This window comes from Vanessa cardui, chromosome 27 (genome assembly GCF_905220365.1).
Source record: "Vanessa cardui chromosome 27, ilVanCard2.1, whole genome shotgun sequence".
NCBI lineage: Eukaryota > Metazoa > Arthropoda > Insecta > Lepidoptera > Nymphalidae > Vanessa > Vanessa cardui.
This window is the reverse complement of record NC_061149.1, coordinates 7,757,698-7,773,818: the sequence shown is the minus strand read 5'-3', so window position 1 is coordinate 7,773,818 and position 16,121 is coordinate 7,757,698. Positions and strand designations below refer to the sequence as shown.

Sequence of the window (16,121 nt, the reverse complement as noted above, 5' to 3'; positions counted from 1 at the left end):
AATTATTGTAAATATATATTTGTCATCGTTAAAACCATTTTATTTCACTAGTATTGTGATATATTTTTAATATACATCTACATCACATAATATATCTATTTTAATTATTACATTTACATATTGCATAATCAAAAGCTAGTTGGTAAAGTTTAAATGGATACATAAACACAACTTTTTATAAAAAAATCTAGTATCAGATATATTGAAAATATAAATTAATTAATACCTTTTTCAGAGTAATATATTCAAAAAAATAAATTAATACCTTTTCAATATTATCTTATATCAAATATTGTGTTTTTTAAAAAAAGTTTTAAATGAAACTAATGATGAGTTATTATTGGAAGATTTTATTTAAATCTCTTGTTTTGTTTCTGGGTAGATTTTTCCAACCAATCTTTAAACCAGTTTAATTCAACTACACAAAACAGTAACTATGAATATTATATTTCATTAATCAGGATCATAATAAAATATTTATGGAACCATAAAAATGTAACATAACAAGTATATTATACCTAAAACTGACTGTATCAATTTAATAATATTTTGATACATGATTATATATAATATCAAAATCGTAATTGTGAACAAATTAATATTCAATTACATAATAAAATCCTATAAATAACAATATAATTAAATTGAAATTATAACTATACTATATACATATTTAAATATACTTAAGCAACTATTTGTCATTATACAGTATTAAATTACAACTACCACTTCAGAGTGTACATTCTGTAAAGAATTGCCAAAAAAAATAATCATAGTTACTATATTCTGACACCTAAATATGTTACCTTAATGCATGCATGAGGCATGCATTTATTTAGTATTCATCCTTCTGACTATATGAGGATGGGTACATATTCAGCTCTATTTGCATATAATTATCTATTATATATTATGAAGCATATATGAAGTCTAAAGTCACCTTAAGCAAGGTCATTTTGAACATACTTTGTGGCGATTATTAATGCATAATTTTACCGATAGAGCTCCGTATAGGGCTATAATGTGGTGTTTACACACAGTAAGCATGGAAATTATTGTTTTATTATTAGGGATACTAAAATAAATATTTTTGCTTTGAGTATTGGCCTAATGTTGCTTTTTGCAATGCTGTATCTTCTCTATTGAAGCAAATTATTGATGTCAAAAAGAAAGATTTGTCTGAAAACCAGCTAATAAAAAAGTTAATTAGTAGTACTCCTTGACATGGTTGTTATCGATCTGGAAAAAATGGATAACAAGGTAAACTAAGAGAAATGGTTTCAGAGTTTTTGAAAATTTTTTATGTCAAATTTTATAGTATAATTTACTATTCATTTAAATTTTAACATTTTTCTTTTGTTAATTACAAAAAGTTGTATTGTTGCCAAAAGAAAACATTGAAAATGAAAAAAGAACTGATTTACTATGAAACTCATATATTTGCATTGGATTAGGTGATACACAATCATTATATTTTTTATTAATCATAATTGAAGTTAAAGTGAATAGCAAATATTATTACACTAAGTGATAATTTTACATTACTGAGTTGATAAATTATTTTTTATTACTTGTATAGTTATGCCAAAGTATTTTTTAATAAAATGCATAACCACATGTTAGCAATTTGTAAATTACTTGAGTATATTAAAGGTCATATTAAAACTAAATAACAATTCTGATTATCAAAGTAATGCTCGAGACATTGGCCATTTTAGAACTAAGCACAGAATCGATAATAGTGGATAACTAAAATTTTATGTTGCATAAAGCATTCAGAGTTCTATTGTTTAATTTGAAGTGAAATTAGTTAAGACTGTTCCAGGTTTTAGTATTTCTAGATAACCTAGTTAATTTTCACCAATATTATGTAATGTTTATTACGAATGAAGTTTATAAGAATCAAATATTTAGTTATCAATTGCTTTGTTATTTGTGTGTATAATTATAATATCTAATATTAAGTGTCTTAAATAAGCTAAACTACAGATCCTACTTCTCAATCTTCCACACCATTAAAGTTATAACATTCAGCTGAAGATTTCTTGCAAATGTTCAAAATCATTTCTCATTCTACAGCTAAACAGCACTATTTAGTATTATTGGATTCTAGTTCACAGGGTGAATGAGACAGTGTAATTGTGAGCATAAGGGATATAACATCTTAGTTCCCAAGCTTAGAGATGCATTGGCGATAACAACCATTTGAAATTTGTTGGTATTTCTTATAACCACAGCATTAGGTGGGTTATTTGTTAGTCCACGTACCAAATGCATATAAAAACATACAAATATAAATCTAATCTTATTAACAGTGAACCTTCAATTGTGACTCATAAAACAAATGACATAGTTTTTGCAAAAAGTACAATAATGGCTAATAAAATAAATAATTAACACTAATATCCAGTATGATACAATGTCAGGGTTAAGATCTAGGTATTGTTTATGTAAAAAATATCAAATTACACAATACACATTGTATTGTATGATGAAAACAACTTACTTCATACATAAAGTAAGATATTTGATATTGTTTGTGTTGTGAATATTATATTTCAGATGAGTTGACTTAAGTGTGCTCAGTTGCACCGTTTCCTCTACTTGAATATTGTCTCGAGTTTGTAATGATATAATATTTAAATTGTATAAATGCCAGTCTTCAAATTAATTAAGAAAACGTCTTGAAATTTCGAGGGGCACTATTTTAAGACGTTTGCGGTGATGCTATATAAAATAACTAGCGTCCGACCCCGGCTTCGCACGGGTGTAATGCTGATATTGAATATATTATACACTTTATTTATTTACGGTTAGACACTTCTAAAATTATCAGTGTTTCTTTGCTATGTTTTCTATGTATTATATTCAAAAACATTCCTCTCGAATAATCTTATCTATTTAAAAAAAACGCATTAATATCAGTTGCGTAGTTTTAAATATTTAAGCAGTAAAATACTCCTTCCTAAAAGGCCGGCAACGCACCTGCAATCCCCCTGGTGTTGCAGATGTCCATGGGCGGTGGTAGTCACTTTCCGTCAGGTGAGCCTCTTGTTCGTTTGCCACCTATGTCATAATAAAAAGATATAGGATCAGAAAAGGCGTCTTTGTTTTATGCTAAGTAGTGATATTAAGAGATAAATCTGTTTAGTTGCATTTTCTTTCATCGTTTTTTTAGTTAATGTGCTATAATTATAAAGCTTTGGCGCTATGTAGTAAATGTTTCGGAAAATTTGAGTGGAGTGGAATATTTTTTCGTATCATGCCAAATTGTTTGTGTATGTTTTTCATTAATGATTACATTATATCTTCGAATGGTTCAACAATATTTTTAATATTCATCGTTGTTATAAATATAGCATGTGACGTTGAATGGTCGGATGTTAGGAAAGGTGTGAACTGTGAACACTGCCAATTAGCAGACTGCTAGACGGGGACTGAGAATTTATGCATGGAAAACCCAGTAAGTTTTTAATGTCCTTACCCGAGTCTTGAGACTAGGACTTCGAGATATAAGGCCACATAACCATAAGTAATGAGACTGTTTAAGAGTATAATACCAATTCAATGTATTCTTATATAGTATAATTTTTCTCCATGATCAATAGCGCAACTTTTGAGAGTATGGGACTTTCACGCGATGTTTCTTTATTCCAATAACGAAGGTTTTGTGTCAACAACAACAACAGCCTATAAATTTCCCACTCCTCGGTTAAAGCCTCCTTTCCCTTTGAGGAGAAGGTTTAGAACATATTCCACCACGCTGTTCCAATGCGGTTTGGTGGAAAACATATGTGGCAGCATTTCTATGAAATTAGACACATGCAGGTTTCCTCACGATGTTTTCTTTCACCGCCGAGCTCCAGATGAACCATAAACACAAATTAAGCACATGAATATTCATCGGTGCTTGGTGCTTGGTGCTTCAAATTTGCAGATTCAAACCCAGGGGTTTGAATCTGCAAATTTGAAAATATTAAAAAGTAGGTACTTGGCACTGATGTAGGGATCCGATGTGATATTTAAGATAAAGTATCAAGCTATGACCTTGAGGGTTAAACGCGAGTAAACCGCACGAAGCAGCTAGCTTCCAATAAGGGTTGTTCATTGTAATGAATATTTCAACAGCCTACAGTTTTAATTTCAATTTGAAAATCGTGTCACGGACTCGGTAGACCTTGAAACTCTAGCGTCCCGTCCAATGCGCACTGCTAATTAAGCTCTCCATCCGTTCCGCGTCTGTTTTTGATGCACCCATTTAAATTACTGATTTGATGTTCTCGTCTAAACATTCGTGTTGTACGTCTGTCGTGTTGTAAAGAAAAATGTATTGTGTGTTTGCGTGTAAGATAAGCAAAAATGGCTTATTGGTCTGGAGTTTTGGAAATTCTGGATTCCTCTTGGTCGGGGCAGTAAAGTTATTGGTTTTTCCGTCAAGGTCATATTCTTGGTAACAGCCAATAACGTATTCTAGTTCAAATCTATTGAACAACAAAAACCAAACAAACAACAATAGCCTTTTAATTTCCCACAGCTGAGCTACGGCCTCCTCTTCCTTTGAGGAGATGGTTTGAACATATTCCACCACGCTGCTCTGCGGGTGGAATACTCATGTGGCAGGATTTATATGAAATTGGACACATGCAGGTTCCCTCGCGATGTTTTCCTTCGCCGCAGAGCAAAGCCTTTTGAGTCCTACGCCATAAATACCACACATTTCGTCCTCAGACGTCGAGGAATAAATTAGAGCGTCGAGAAAAGAGGTGTCTATAGTTATTTTAAAAGTTTGGTGCTAATGAAGTAATGTAAATAAGATCTTGTAACAGCCTCTCGGGAAGGGAACTAGTTATACTTTTACCGTAAATGTACTTTACCTTATAGTTATTGATGGAGTTGTTAAAGATATTTTGTTGTTCGTCTTCTGCTAGAGTGACTTCAGAACGACATTTAGTTATTTATTGCATACATATTTGACTCACACGGATTATTTTCATCGGGTCAGTTGCTACACCGTTTCAGTAGTAAGTACTGTAACAGTACTAATCTAATAAATTCGTTAGTTTGGGTATGAATGACAAAATGTAGGCATTCAAGAAGGTTCATTAAAGCACACTTGAATCGTTATGTACAGTATTAAATTCTGGGGTATTTGGTATAGGGATATATTACAGTCTAGAATGGTATATTGGTTCATCATCATAATTATCAACTGCCCATATTTGTCCACTGCTGGACATAGGCCTCCAAATGCACGCCACTGTGGTCTCTCTTTGGTTACTCGCATCCAGCTCCTGCCAGCCGACTTGCGTAAATCGTCACTCCACCATGCCTGAGGACGTCTAGCACACGTTATCCCCAACGGTTATCGGTTCTCCGGTATATTGATTATTTTACCATAACTATGGTTTTTTAAACCCTAAGAGCTGCAACTAATCTACTCATTTATTCACGCGAGTGAGACCGCGAGCGGAAACAAGCGATCATATAATTATCGTCTTAGTAATGTATTGGCACTAAAACATAAAATTTATATTTTAATATAGCACACATATGATGTAGCTGTCATAGCGATATTATGAAGTAATATTTAAAGCTGATATGTTTATTATTCATACGTTGGTTATTTATGGTGATATAGGTAAAGGATTAGGTGATGTTCGCGGGTTCAAATCCAGGCAGGTACCAGAACTTTGATGTGATTTAGCCTTGTTTAAGATTAAACTAGTGCTCGGCAGCAAACATGTGCAACAGCAACAGTGGAACATTTAAAGGCCGTTCCTTGGAATGTGCAGAAATAACAGTAAAAATACATACCTAGAAGTATGCAAAGCCCTACTACTACGTATATTTATTCCAGAATATAAGGATAATATAGGTCATTTTCTGACTCTACTTAAAATGGTATCGTCACAAGCGGTGATTAGGCTGACACTGTCTTGTCAGTGTGTGAATGACTTAAGTCATTGTTAACAATGAGTTCTTTCCTCATAAATAGGTAGCATAATTTATTGTAATAAAAGATTACTCGATTAACGCTAGACGTAAACAAGCGCGTTAGCGCGTTGGGTATTCTTCAAGGTAATACGGGCTATTTCAAATTCACAATGTGTGGTATAAATTCACACGTCTAACTACGATTGATTTGTAGACGTTAGTAAATATACATTACCTTCTTAATTTCGGAGAGTAATACGACCATACTCTTGATATCAATTTGTGCAGATCTGTTTACTTACCTGTCTCCGACGCAGAAGAATACTTCGTATTTTGGTCTGGTTGTAAGGGCAGTGAGTGAAAGAATTACAGGCAAGGTATTTAGCATCGGAAATTCCAGCAGAGGCACTTTTATAGCGGAAGAAGTGTCTTGTTCTTGTAGTGTCTGACCGATGAAGTGAAATTGACAATGAGAAAAATATTGTGTTTAAGTTACAGGTAACGCTCTGATTGGTACGGTTTCTAACTTTTGAATAAGTATTGCTTCATCAAAATAAATCTATACATTTAATTAACAATCCACTACACTTTGTCTAAACATAAACTCTTAATTATGAATAGCTTTGTGAGCTAAACAATATGTAAAATTTTATTATCTTTTATAAATAAATTGTCATATACATCAAAACTGATAACTAAGGTTAATGTTATGAGAGGGTGGTGAGGATATATATTCCACCAAACAAAAATACTCCGTAGCCAGTGTTGGGTGTGTAGTATAGATTGGGTCGGGTTAACAAGAGATGACCCATGATTATTTGAAAGTCACTAACCAATAATATAAATAATTAAATTAATAATTAATTTAAATCGCTTTTAGCGTTAAAAACCGCGTCATCTTATCACACGATCAGCAATTCGTTCGTCGTAGTAATTCAAAGTACGACGTGTACTTCATGCACTGCATATAATACATAAACATAATGACAAACAATGACTTTTATTGTCCTATGAAATCATTTAAGGACGTGACGATAAAGAAACAGAATTATGAAAGTGTACAATTGGCAAAGATTCGTGTAATGTAACTTTACGAGCGAATGATTTGGACTTGACCGAGTGTCCTAAAGTTCAGTTACATAAGTGATAATCTTTCCAATCTTTCTTTAGTGTTCTTATTTTTAATGTATACTTGTAAAGATGAAGAGTTTGTTTGTTGATTGAACGCGCCAATCTCAGCAAATGTTGGATCAAAATTGGAAATTGTAGAAAATGTAGATAGCCAAATTATCAAGGAAGGTTGAATTTGCCGATGCTACATCTAAGTTGTGTCGTACTATAAAAAAAGTAACAGCCTGTAAATTTCCCACTGCTGGGCTAAGGCCTCCTCTGCCATTAACGAGAGGACTTGGAACATATTTCACCACGCTGTTCCAATGCGAGTTGGTGGAATGCACATGTGGCAGAATTTCGATGAAATTAGACACATGCAGGTTTCCTCATTATGTTTTCCTTCACCGCCGAGTACGAGATGAATTATAAACACAAATTAAGCACATTCACATAGTAGTGCTTGCCTGGGTTTGAACCCGAAATCATCGGTAAAGATGCACGCGTTATAACCACTGGGCCATCTCGGCTCGGCCACTTCGTACTATACAGGTTACCAATAGGAGTTAAATCATGTATGACAGAATCTGTAATATAGTCATGCAAAGTCGGGATATGCGGTCAGTGTGTTTTATGATTGAATGCCAAAATTGTCTTAATTTTCTAAAAGATATTCTGTGGTTGATATTATTGGAAATAATAGAAATATAAATGTCTTCGCGTTGTCAGAAATATTAAACATCTTTGTACATATCCCTTGGGATATTGGATTTAAATTATTTCAGTATAGCTCTCAATGGATATTGATTATTTTAGCGCCGAATTTATTTTCCAATAATCCCGTTATTTATACGCGTTGGGCCGTATACGGGTATACCCTTACGTCAGATTTAATTACGATCGATTCAGAGACCTCGGCGTGATGAGGTAACAAGCAAACAGTTATTTTCGTATGTAAAATATTAGTTTAAAATACTTGGAGCAACTACACAGTGTGATACTAATTACTAACAAAATCACAGGTTTATTTTGTTGGTGGAATATACTGATTAGAATTTGTTATTGTGTGTGAGAGGTACCGACCTGGGCCCGCATAAAGTTATACCGCTAAGTATTTTTTTCTAATATGTCAGAGATTTTTTTGCTTTATTCATTGTTAGTAGTCGCCCGCGGCTTCGTTCTAGCTAGTTCTAGTTGGTTCTCGTGTGTTATATAAAAAAAAGTAGCCTATGTCCTTTCTTCGGTTCATCGGTTTGGTCGTGAAAGAGCGTCATACATACAGACAGAGTTACTTTCATATTTATAATATTAAAATATAGGTAGCCTACAGCCTATTCCAATCACAGATGAGGTAAATAAGTTTGCTTTTGAATTGATTTCCCTAATATAATGCATAATCTAAGGAATTTGTTTTGGATCCATGAAAAAATGGCGTTTTAAGCTTTGTAGAAGTTTTTATTGAATTTTGAGAAAAAAATGAAATGTATGTATTTATATGTAGTTCAGTGGAATAGTATTTTGTTATAAATAAATATGTAATCAAGAACTGTTAGTTAGCGTATCATATAGCTGAAGATTTAGCAAGACCTCAGATGTATCTTTACTTGTACTTCGGGTTGATCTATAGAAATGACAAAAGTGTTTGTCAATTCATTTGGCCAAATATTCTGAATATGTTTTATTTTTTATGTGTTTTATTATTCTGCAATGTGTTTCATTATAATAAAGTAAAGAAAGTTTATATTTGAATCGAATGCATTTGTCAAAGGCTGCTGTTGAAATATATAAAACAAATGAAATGATTTTACACTGCGATAAATATTCAATTAGTTTTAATTTACGGTACATACTATGTTTATTTCTCTGTAGCAACAGTGGAACATTAAATAGTTGTATTGGAAATTTTCCTTCTGCCAATGTTCCCTCCTGGCTCATCGCCATGCATGCTCTAGGTCAATGTCAACTTAGCAGATCTAAATAAAGACAGGTGGCTTCGCACAATATCGGCACAAAACGCTCCAAAATATTACTTACTAGTTTTCTAGTAGCCACTTCTATAGTAATAAAAATATGCAAAATTTCAATTGATCTATGGAGCCTTGAAAGCCTGCTTAAGCTAGCCTACTAGGTAAACTTATTATCATATGTATATTGTACTTACATTGGGACCAGAGTAATGTATGTGATGTTGTCCATTATTTATTATTTATAAATTTGTCAGTACGAAGTCGGGATATGCCTAGTTTTAATATTAAAATGTTTATCGCGGTTCATGAATAATTCTGAACGTATTTATTTAATTTAAATAATATTAATCTACACGGTTCGTAATAACTGTATTAAATAAAATTGAAATTTACTTCCAAATTGTTTACGGTTCTATAATCTTCAGCGTAAACAAGTTGAGCGATAAATTCATATGTTTTCCAGCGTCATGTTGACATGTTATTTAGGAAAACATGTTTTCATTTAAATTGTCTATAAAAATAAGACTTATATTCTACTCTCTATTTATATACTTGGTGGTAGGGCTTTGTGTAAGCCCGCTGAGTAGGTACCACCCACTCATCAGATATTCTACCGCTAAACAACAGTACGCACTATTGTTGTGTTCCAGTTTGAAGGGTGAGTGAGCCACAGGCACAAGGGACATAGCATCTTAGTTCCCAAGGTTGGTGGCACATTGACGATGTAAGGAATAGTTAATATTTCTTACAGCGTCATTGTCTATGGGTGATGGTGACCACTTACCATCAGGTGGCCCATATGTTCGTCCGCCAACATATTCCATAAAAAAGGAGTAACAATTGCTTGAAACTAAATCTGTAATGGCTCCTTCAATTGTAAGAAATATTAGCAAAAATTGTCGTGATAAAATCTTTAGAGCAACTTATCAATAGATATCCTAGATAAAGATATTGCAGTAGTTTTCTAAAGCTTAGTCCACACGAAAAGTAGTGTTTGGTTTTGTTCTCGTGAACTGGACGAAAATATATATCCTTTTGTTGAAGAGCAAATGAGTTGATTTTGAATGGTTTGCTTTGTTCTTAAACACTGTCACCGCCACATAACCACCAGCTTTTTTTGTTCAATATAATGTAAAAAATCTCAATCTATATTAATATTATAAATGTGAAAGTAACTCTGTTTGTCTGTCGCTCTTACATGACCAAACCAAAAAAAAAATTGGTGTGGTGTAAACTTGAATTCCTTAAAAGGACATATGCTACTTTTTTGCCTGACACAAGACAACCAACACTCAAAAATGCGAACGAAAACTATTAATATTATACATAGATAGATGTACCTAATAAGAAGTTCTAGAAGATTCTACTATTAGTATGAATGTTACATCTTCATCCTCAATTATGACTGACGTGATATGAACGTAACGAAGATACAGTGCATCATTCGACGTCAGCCGTCGCGTACAATACAATGTCAGATGATTTCCTGCAGTTTATTTATAGCATTTAAGGAAGATGTTATGAGATTAAATTATTTTATGAAATACTTTTGTCTATTTTATTTTTAATCTGTAAATAAGATATAAAAAGTTTACAACTATTTATACATCCGATAGGTAGCGCTGTTATTTTTGTATTTAATCCACAGATTGGGACTCCATCCAAATGGCCAAATAGGCCCAAAAGTCAACAAGACGATTTGTTTTGTTAAAACGATGATAATAATAATTATTATTAGACAATGTCTCATATATTACTCTGATTCCAATATGGAGTTAAAGCACTTGTGTTATGGAAAATAAGAAGTAACGACGGTACAACAATCACCCAGACCCAACCAACATAGAAAACTAATGAACTTTACTACAACGACTCGGATGGGAATCGGACCCGAGACCACGATCCGCCCTTAAAGAGTAGTAGTAGGTAAACTCATGATGACAATTATATTAGTACGGATTAGTAATATATACAAATAAATTTAGTTATATGAAATTTGACGACCTACCCATGAATACCGGTGTACACACTACTCGACCAAGAAATTCGTCAATTGACGATTAATTGGTTTTAAGAAACAAATTGCTTTCTCATGCATATGGAATACAATTGAAAAATTGTCTGTTTTTTTTTAATGAATTTGAATTGAGGAGGTTGTTTTGTGTGCTCTTGTACAGACCTCGTCATTTATTTAATATCAGTTATGTCACGCGCACTAAGGCATCTTGTAAGCACGAGCGTCAGATACAAGTACACGCCGATCATTAAGCGTAGAGGGGCGTGGCTTCTTAACTATATCTGTAATACTTTGAAAACAGTTGAAGAAGCTCAACATTTCAATAAAATACTTGGTAGTAGAGCTGTGTGCAAATCCGTTTGGGTATATTTGTCACAGTAGTATGCGAAAGCAATCCTTTGGCAATTCCGGTGCCGTTTCTTTAGTAGGTATTCAGGTGTATTAGGCGGTACTATAGTCGTCCTGGGCAATGGCGAGTCCCACATACCACCATATTTCACATGGCAGAAACGCGAAATACATACAGCCAAGTCGTCATATATATATTTTTTAATAAAGAGTATTTATATTAGCCATGCCCAATTTTATTAAGGAAATACTAATATTCCTATTTATCCATTCTTTTAAGCTTATCACTTTTTTTAGGAGTGATTACGACAATAGCCCAAAGGTGCCAGGATAGATCCTTCGATTTTTATATCGATAGGTGGCCCATTGCGCTATTGACACTTCAAATTACATATCCTACTGTGCTTAGTATTGTTGTGTTCCGGTTTTAAAGGTGAGCCAGTGTAATTACAGGGGATACGACAATGTATAGCGTGGTTAATAATCATTACAGGGTCAATGTCATTGATGATCTACAATCAAGATAGTACGTAATACGAATGAACCATTAAAAAAATGTTTCGTTAAAAGTTCAACCTTGAGAAACGATTACACTTCTCGTCGCTGTTTTTACTTTTGTTCATTGTTTTGTGAAACGCTTTTAGTAGTACTTTAAAAAATAGACCAAAATAAACTTGTTATGAAGTTTAAAATTGTACTCTTTTGTAATATAGCCTTATTCTATATAATATCCACATAGTAGGTACCTTTTTACTGTCGTGTAGTTAAAATTATATTAAGTACTTGAGGGATTTATTTTATATTCAATTCAATTATTGCATTGTTGATTTCAATTCAGTTTATATTTTGATGTTAATGTAAGAAAACATTTTTATTACATTTTGGAAGACTACTGCGTTTCCTTCTGCCAGACGTTACCAAGAAAGCTCCGTGCTTGCTTGGATTAGAACCCGCAATCTTCGATTGATGTGTTCTTAAAGAGTCACCTTAGCTCATTGAGAGTCAAAGTATTGTTTTACAAATTACGCCTATTTTTGTTTAAACGATTTGAAGAGTACTACTCATTTTGTATTTATTTTTAAAATAATGTGTAAAACAGACATTATCCTCTTTGTTTAAGCAATTAACTGTACTCATACTAGTTATACCATGCGATTCTATCCGCAATTTTTTTGTGTCATTATTATGATTTCAATGTTTTAGTAGTGATGAAGTGACATAAAAATTTATCTTTGTAATACTTGCTACCCGTCCCGACTTTGCTCAGATAAAGTAAGTGTCTATAATCCACCATTTAAACCATTTATTTTGCTGCACATACACATACATTACATCGATTATACACAAGAAGATAATTAAATTTAAAGAAAACAGTGTAGGTAGCAAGGGGTTCATCTCAGTATAAGCTGTGCTAATGTAATCTATATAAAACTCTTTGGTTTGCACATAGTAAAAGTAAAGTAACATCCGGTACATTTCCCACTGCTGAGATAAGGCCTCCTCTTCCACTAAGGAGAGGGCTTGGAACATATTCCACCACGCTGTTCCAATGCGGGTTGGTGGAATGCACACGTGGCAGAATTTCGATGAAATTAGACACATGCAGGTTTCCTCACGATGTGTTTCTTCATCGCCGAGCACGAGATGATTTATAAACATAAATTAAGCACATATATGTAGTGGTGCTTGCCTGGGTTTGAATCCGCAATCATCGGTTAAGATGCACGTGTTCTAACCACTGGGCTATCTCAGGTTTGCCCATAATTGATGAAAACTGCATGAAAATTTGATTCGTCCTGTAAAGATTTAAGCGAACAGACTCCGGGATGCGACGTTGTTTCATACTATGTATTGCATGTCTTATGTTATGTATGCAGCAGATGTCGGAACTATTAGTCTGATTTTGAATAATTAAAATGTTATTATGTTTTTAAGTATTCTATTATGTTATCTATTGACTGGTAATCGCTTTCGATATTTTTAATATATATGATACCAGCATGTAAGGTTAATTTTCAAATAAGGCCATTGTTGTAAATTGTTCTATAGAAAACTCTGTATATTTAAGATCAGGGCTGCCCAGATATTTTCCCGTGACTATAAAATATGAAGTATAATATACCAAGTTAATTAAGTAATACAAAGTTAGTTTAAATATGTAGTAAAAAAAACCTATATTATTCCTTAATAACCTCGTTAGTTTACTTGAAGTGGCTAAAAACATAAGCTAATAAAGATTACATTATATATGTAAACAATTTAAACAAAACTACGCGATATTGATAAATACAAGTACTTAATTAAAAAAAAAAATAAACAAAATATTTCAATTTAGATTCATTACAGTAACGTATTGATTATAATTTTACAATTGGAATAAATTGATTCCAACAATCGGAATGTGCTATGTTAGTTTGTATATATTATAATATAATTATCAAATAAAAACAATAGTGATTGAAGCCACTATGACATACACGTGTTATCGCTCCTAACATAGTTGGTAGGTCCAAAGTCCAAAGTAACGTAGGATTACTGCTATCAATACAATATCTACATATAACTGTTTCTATTGTATTCTTGAATTTCGTTTAATGATGATGTCCTGAACGATTCCGGCGACCACTCTCAAGAGCTATCCTCGCGACGAAAATTCTCGAGAAGATATGTCAACTGCCTTGGTTTGTTAATGTGTTTATTATCTTGGAAGATTGTGATCGCATCCCCGAAAATGTACCCGTTTGGTCCCATTTACAACTGAGGAGACAATACATATATATAACATATGTGTTATAAAGAAACGATATTATCGGTTACTTTTAGCGCCAAAGGATTTGTCTGCTGATGTAAATAACTGCAAAATATTCGTGTCCTCGTATATCACTATTGCCAAAAATTTCCGAGTTTATTTTATTTACTCCCAAAGAAAATTGGGAAAATGTATTCATTCTGATCATCCTGTCATTATGGCCATTGTCTTATTCTCGTAAATAAGTTTAATGAATGATAAAATGAATAGTAAGTGTTTTGTTCCGCAAAATGGCGCACTTGTCCCAGACCTTCCTTTACACTTGTGTCGATAAGGATAACAGATTAAACAAACAAGCGAGGTCAATGAATAGGTTGATCACATGATTTTTGTCAAGGAAATTATGAATAACATGCACTTAATGAAAGATTACAAATATGTGAAGGATTATTTCTTTGATTCGAGTGTGCACGCCACCCTAAGCTGAATTGATTTAAGCCTTAGCTGGAAGTACCATACCATCAGTCTCTTGAGCGTTTTCCAATCGGAAATGCAGTATAGATTATCAAACCTTACCTTTATATATAGCAATCGATGTTCTAATAGTTATGGTATAGTTTACATACCTTTTCTATCGCATAGGGTTATAACTGTTTTCTGGAACAATGTATAAGTATACAACAGGATCCCAACGTCCAAAAATATTCAATTAAGGTCGAAACCCTCGTGGTAGGTAGCACTAGTCACATATTCTACCACCGACAGAAGCACGCAGTAATGTTACGATTGCAAGCGGAACTGAGGCAATGAACTAGAGAGACATAATATCTTATTTCCAAGGTTGATGACCCATGATGTGAACAATGGCTTATATTTCGTAGTAGCCCCAGTAGGTCGTAAAATAACCTTACAGACTGGTAAGCTATTTAAAAAAAACTTATGAATTGATTCGTTAGTTATTCAAACGTTTTGACCCGAATTATAATTTAATTCCTTCTGTGCCGTCTATGAAGTGCAAAATTTTTGTAAATTCCCGGATAAAAAAAAAGAGTATTTAAATACTTGGAATTTGTCTATGTTTCCCTGGTGAAAACATAAACAATTCTTAAGAAATTCGTAATGAATTCAGTAGATAAATAAACAAACACACTGTAATGTGTCATCTATACTCGACTTCGAAGTAATGACTCTAATAGTCACACGCTTATTTTTTAAGCACCTATTATTACATTAGTATATTTTGCCTCCAGATGGTATCGTTATCCTTTTTCGTATTGCACCAAACCGTTTATCCACTAGTCCACTGCGTGGTAACAATAAATTAAATTAACACACAGTATAAATCCTTATCAAATTTAAAGAATATTTATTTAAGTGTAAACGTATTTTTAATACAAAAAAGCCCGTTTACAGATTTTTTTTAATCTAAGACGCAATTAAATGCCCAGTTTTTCATTTAACAGTGAAGAATAAGTATTTACATAAGTTTGAAGAGGAAAACATCTTACGATAATAAATATGTGAGGTAGATAATAACTTGTTTTTTATTTCTATAATATATAATATCAATATTATAATCTAGACCTTGGATTGCGTATCTATAATTTTCGCAAGATACAGATAATAAAAATCGTTCCTCGAGGCCGTTGATAAGAACGCATTGTATAAACATTACATAATTTCGATTAGGCCTCCAACGAGGTCTGATAAATGATTTTCGGTAGATACATGGAATATTAAAATAATATAAAATATACAGGGTTATTGGTAATTCGACGTAGGTATATTCGTTAGGAGGTGATAAGGGTGACCATTTGCAATAATTTTAACCCCCATATGCTCAATCCAAAAGTGAACCATTTTTGAGTTATCACGTTTTTTAGCTTTTTTCAAAATTTGTCAAAAATGGGACTTGGGAAATTAGTGGTAGGGTTCATGTGGTCATCACCATGGGGTAACTTATTTGGTCATTATCTTCCGCTTTCTCATCTTAAAC

The 16,121-nt window shown here is 32.9% G+C and overlaps 1 protein-coding gene across 2 annotated transcripts in view; it reads left to right on the top strand.

The window, feature by feature from the left end:
* The window catches only part of LOC124541145 (pyruvate dehydrogenase (acetyl-transferring) kinase, mitochondrial), a 53,699-nt gene that overhangs the window by 595 nt on the left and 36,983 nt on the right, over positions 1-16,121 (top strand). The gene's annotated exons all lie outside the window — the stretch shown is intronic.